Source organism: Cynoglossus semilaevis, chromosome 20, assembly GCF_000523025.1.
Source record: "Cynoglossus semilaevis isolate Cse_v1.0 chromosome 20, Cse_v1.0, whole genome shotgun sequence".
Taxonomy (NCBI): Eukaryota; Metazoa; Chordata; class Actinopteri; order Pleuronectiformes; family Cynoglossidae; genus Cynoglossus; species Cynoglossus semilaevis.
This window is the reverse complement of record NC_024326.1, coordinates 7,346,204-7,352,378: the sequence shown is the minus strand read 5'-3', so window position 1 is coordinate 7,352,378 and position 6,175 is coordinate 7,346,204. Positions and strand designations below refer to the sequence as shown.

Genomic DNA, 6,175 nt, shown 5'->3' with positions numbered 1-6,175 from the left:
TCCAGGAGAAGAAACCATGTTGGAACTCACGTTAATCCTCTTTCCCGTTGTCTTCTCGGCTGCTTGATGCATGAGAAAGCAGTGCTGTGGTTGAATCCTGAGATTTCAAAGTGCTGACCAGGTAACAGAGCTCCTCTTGTGTGCTCCTCTCTCCTCTTCCTCCTCCTCCTCCTCCTCTGTCCCACAGATAATGTTCTGACTCTTGTAACCGTATCGTGATGGCAGCTGGGAGGGTTTTTCAGAAAAACTGGACGAGCATGTTTGGTGGTTCCTGAATTACTTACCTCTTCCTCCTCCTCTGTACGTGTTTACACATCTGTGAGCGAGTGAACGTCCCACCGCGCGCGTGTGTGTGTTGGTGAGTTTATCTTATGTATCCGTCAGTGAGACAAACATCCTTGTTTTGCCAACGTGCTGTAACTCTGTTTGACCCGACTCTGTCCTTTAACTTCACTTCTGCCCCATCATTAACAACCTGAGGCGTTCCTGCCTCAGTCATGACCCTCTGCCTCAATACCACAAATTAAGAGATTCAATTTGAATGCAAATGCAAAGGCAGAATAAGATAGTAAAAACTTTTTTTTGTTATCTCATGTGGAATCCGATTCAAAGCGGGAACCTTCTGTGGCTTGACTGGGAAAAACTCATTACAGTCACTAATTAGATTTTCTCTATTTTCACCACATCTTCTTAATCCTATTCAGCGAGAGCATTAGTTATTAAAGAGCATTCGCAATTTCAGTGGAGAAGATTTGATACACTTGACACGCGGAAGCTGTCGTATTGATATGAAGATTACACTTTATGAAGTATTCACACTCATCTCAGGGTGAGAGCGAACTTTTTTTTGAAAGTGAACAGCCGCGTTCGCACGTCTCACTGCAGCAGCCTCGCACTCCAGACAGAGGTTGATGTTTTCACAGAATCAGCAATTAACTGTGGAGCTGTGATGCCGTTTGAATAGGTATTAGCAGAAGCTGTTGTCTCAACAGCAGACGTGACAGACTGGCAACAATGATGTGTGTATACAGGGGGGACGAGACACAATGTAGGCAAAATTCTCTCTTTTTCCTGGCAGGTCATGCTGAATCAAAGCAAAACATAATTTAGGTTTGTAAGCCCGGGTTAATGATTCATTGTTGATTAATTGCAGCTCAGAAATAAACCAATTAATTACTCTGTGAAGCCAGTGTTTGCTTATTTTCTCTTCCTTTCCTGCTTAGTGTAACTACAGAAAATGAAACTGATTTTTGTGATTTGAGAGAGTTTTTTTAAAAGAAAATCCTCCAGGCTTTGGCCAACCCTGGTACAGCACATCTTTATCTACAACTTCCTGTTTGGATGCCGTTCTTCCTTAGTTCTTCCTTCTTTAAATTAGTCTTTAAGTTCTTTAAGTTATCTTCCGGGACATAAATGTTTTGAGTGTGTGCAATTAATTGTCCCACCAGCAGAGGGCACATATCAATGGCATGCCATTTTGTCTTCAGAGGAATGAAGCACAGAGATTTTTTTCATCATGTAAGCCAGGCCTGTGGTGTTGGAAATCAGTACACGTAGATAGAGGAAGGATACAGCCAATAACTGCTGACTGATAATGAAAACTATTATACGGAATGAGAAGAAACTAAAATGAGACTGCAAATAATTGGTATATCAATTTTTCAAGTCCATGGACAAAGGATGTCCCAGGGACTCCAGCAAAGGACAGATTGTCTTTCAAGTCTAACCTACAAAAAAATTAAAAAGAGAGAAAACAATCTCCAAGGTCTGTGATGGAGCTCCTGACCCTCCTGTCACTGCTTCATCTTCCCTGGAGAGTGAGCCAGTTTACATCTTACACTGTGACGATTAGAATGTGACAGCAGGAGGGGAGGTGCGTAGGGTGGGCTGTTGCACTCCTGACTAAAAGATGTTGCACCATTCACAGGACACAGAGGTGATGGGATTTCAACAGCAGTCGGTGGCACATGCTTACGTCATCGCGTCACAGTTTGTTTAGTATTTATTCTTCTCTAAACCCTGACCAATCACTCCAACCAGAATCTACATTCACTACTAAGTTTCTGTGAGTTTCTCTAAATGCAACAGATAAGTATATGTTCAAAAGTTATGTTATTTTTCTTTTTCAGTTATGAAACCAAGTTATGAACCCCCTTGAATTTATCATATTAACGCATTGATAAACAACAGCTAAGGATGGCTAAAATGTTATGCTGCTGGAATAAAGCATTGTGGTTCTCCACATTTGCTTAAACTACTTGAAAAAGAGAAAAACTCATGGAAGTGTTTTCTCTTCGTATCCTTTTCCTCTGTAATTCTAACGATGCATCAGCCTGGATGACTAACAAATAAGTGCTGCACTGTGCACCGTCCCAGTAATTGTAGCTGAAACTTCACAGTGATGTTCTCCCTCTTTTTGGTTCCTCGCTTTTCTCTCTTTGTCTTTAAGAAAGAGGGGAGAAGAAAATAAACGAGCAGCAGCCTCTGGCTAAATTATGCTCCACGCGCGCACGGTTGCTGACCTCATTCACGGACACAGCAGCATCACAGCTAAAGCCTGATTAGCATCCATCCTCCTCCAGCTCTGATAAACCTGTGGTGTTATTGACAACCAGAGAGCACAAAGGCATCGGCACACGTGTGTCACCTGCATTATTTATGTGTTCAGCCACAGCTTTGAATGACAAATCAGTGTTAAAACTGGCGGCAGTGACTCACAAGGTTTAATGAGAACAAAACTGTCTTCACAGGTTTTGATGTCATGCTTTTTAAATAGAGCCTCATGCAAACATGTTAGGCTGGCATTGATTTTTTTTTTCCACAGGAGAAAATGAGTAAAGCACTCAGAGGAGACGTTTAGCATCTTAGCACTTTATGATTGGAATCAAATGGACCAAACACATGATCTTAGAACTCATTAGATTGTGTAATTTAATATAAGCTGTTGAAAATACTTTTTTAATAAATTAATTTTTAATTATTACTTTAGTTTTAGTAAAATGTTCAAACCACAGACTACAGAGAATTTCTCCTGAATAAGTTATATTTATTAATTTATATTAATTATTATTTTTTATTTATTAATTATATTTAACAATTACCATTTTGTTCTGTTTTTTTAACTGCAGGTTGGTTTGTTTCAAATGTGGCTGAACGTGACGGGACTAGAGATGACGTCTCCCAGACGCTCATTAAAATGTTGGCGAGGACGTTACTAAGCCAGGCTGTGATCATCACAATTATATTACAACACAACAGCATCATATTCAGCACTGATGCATTTATTCCCCATGCTCACTGTCTTCACTATTCCCCTGTCCTATTTGTTCTATGTTCTCCCTACATTATAAAAAACTACATTATGATTCACTATCACTGGTAATTAGGAGATTCTTCATCACTCTGTCGCAGAATTAAAACTCACTATGGCTCCCAACAACGCAAAGAAAAAAACAGGTCGAAAAAAACAGAGCGGTCCCTTGTTGCACCCCAATATTTTAATAAGGGAACTAATATGAACTAATTGCTAATCTGAAATTAAATTGCACAACAGCGCTTCATCCCTAATAACATAATATGGGCCGCAGGTATCACCGACTGAGGCCACGCAGCTTCACATGTACGTCAGAGCTTTGTGTGAACAAAACTTCAACGTCATGTCTGGCCTTGTCCGCGTTATAACTAACCTTGATGAAATCAAACTGGGAAAAGGTCATTTAAGGCCATAGAACAAAAGAAAAACTGGAAAATAATAAGCTGCTAAATCTGTCTGACAACATCTTCTCAGAGAAAATGTTTAAGCATATGGCAAGTGAAAACTAAATTTACCACCATCCAAAGTAATTTGAAATCTTAATAACATTTCAATTAGAAAGCTCTAAAGACTTGACTTCATTTAAAGTGGATGCCATAAATTCTTTCCTCAGAAAAAAAGAATATGAAAAAAGATCACACTAAATGAATAACAGCATTTAATTTCAGTTGATTTCTGAAATGTAGTTTTTTTTATGTTGTTGTTGTCGTTGGCATCACATCTACAACTGGAGTTAACGCAGCGTTTAAATGCTATTGCTTACGAATTCTGGCCAGAGTTTAAAGATGTGTTCTGTACGTTTTTGACCTTAAAATGCACCTGTTGTCAAGCAGGGGAAAAAAGTGTAGAACAAAACTCGACGGAACCCCGTTAGGGCATTTCTGTGTTGTTGTTGCCAATGTTTTGGGCTCGGATAATTATGCTCAGAGACTCAAAGTTGCTTGATGTGTTACTTTCTTATCTTTGCACACACTCTCACACACGGAAACATGTAGCGCTACACTTCAAAAGCATAAACACAGGTGAAAAAATGCAAATGTCTGGTTCCGCACACCCAGACGATTACACGCTGACCTGTGGATTTACAAAAAAATCATTTCAGTAAGAAGCCCCTCTGGCCCTTCCCTCACTGAGCATGAGCAGGCGAATTAATGTGTGCAAATGAATAACACCAGAGAAATGTACACGAAGGGAAGAAGCAGCCACAGACAGCGGGGAAAGTTTATGATAATTAGCCTTGCAGTAGTGGTACTGAGCGTGGGCGTAGAGCTTTTTAAAATTCAGCTGCACTAGCGACAAGCATACGTCACCATTGCTCCATTGCAGAGAAAATGATAGGTTCGAGGACGTCTGTGGGAGGCTGTGAAAAAATTCCAGATGCTTCTGTCTCTTAAATTCAGGTTTAGAGGGAAGGGGGAGACAGAAAGTGACAGAGAGGAAAAGAGAGAGAGAGAGAGAAAGAGAGAGAGATTGTGTTTATAAAGAACGTGTCTAGAACAGAAACGGAGCGTCAGTAGTAGCAGACAAAAGTGTGTATTAGTTGTGTATGTATGAGCTGCGTATTGACCCTCTATTCACATCACGAACATTCAAGTTACTCACTAGTAATCCCAGCATTTACATGGAAATTATTACACACACAAAAAAACTATTAGCGGGGATTAGTGTTGTTCTCGTCTGTGTTTTGGTACCTGAAGCTGTACGTGCTCAGCGTTCTGACTCGACTTCTTGCAACCATCACAGCCACCTACGCAGCTTGTAGGTTACAATTGATTTGACGTTTTAGTAGAAAGAAAGAAAAAAACAAGGTGCAGAAAACAGCAGGTTTTGAGAGCTTGGCCTGGACAAAAGCAAACAAACACAGACAGAATGGGGCAGCGTGAAATTTCAAGCGATTTTGGGAAAAGGTCAGAAAACGTGTAGGCATAATAGAGGCTGGGAGAAGATGACAAGAATGAGAGCTGAGAGGAGGAGGAGGAGGAGGAGGAAGTGGGGGAGGAAGCTCCTTACAAAGACGGACAGATTTTAAACAGACAGGTTTGTGTGGGCTGGTGGCTGCCCATCCTCTTCCTCCTCCTACTCCTCATCCTCCACCTCCTCTTCCTCCCCCTCTACGCATTACTTTGCAAACCCCCGCTCACTTCTGGTGTAATCGTTTGCCTTGCCCATTCTCTTTTCTCCAACAGCTTTAATGTGGTGCTGCTCCCTGTCATCCGTGTTTAAATGCATAAATAGACTCAAATGTTTGAATCAATTTCAGGAAAAAAAAAACAAAAAAAAAGAAAAAAAATGCAAATGACTGGTATAATGTGCTATTATTTGTCTGGCCTCTGTAAAAGTCACCAACTATTTTAACCTACAAGAGGTTGGAGGTGAGATGTTGTTTGACAAACATTTAAACTTGAAAAAAAATTCAGTGCAGGCGTCTGTATTATCTCACAGAATAACTCTGAGGACCAGAAAGTTGCACCAATTACTGTCATCAACATAGAGCATGTAGCCTTCAAATGACCACGGCTCCTCTTTCTCTCTTTTCCTTCTTCAGATGATCATACCTATGAGATGTCATGTACCATCTGGCTACAGCTACTTCACCTCCCCCAGTACTTCAAGCATCTTCTCCTGTATTTGTAAATAACAAATTGAATTGTCAGTCACAATCCAGTCGACCACATGCAGATGTTATACCACAGCAAGGCTTAATCTTGATCTATTTGCATTTCTCCACTTTCCATTAGTGCATAACGATGTGCTCTTGATGTGCAGCTCATAACAGCTTCACCAACTTTTTTCGCCGTAGCTCAGCTGTGATAGCAACGGTTTGCTGTCCAGAGAAAAACCAATAAATCTTCAGTATGTCGA

At 40.5% G+C, this 6,175-nt stretch overlaps 1 protein-coding gene across 2 annotated transcripts in view; it reads right to left on the bottom strand.

Moving 5' to 3' along the window:
- Positions 1-6,175, bottom strand: part of agap3 (ArfGAP with GTPase domain, ankyrin repeat and PH domain 3) — a 108,897-nt gene that overhangs the window by 68,213 nt on the left and 34,509 nt on the right. The gene's annotated exons all lie outside the window — the stretch shown is intronic.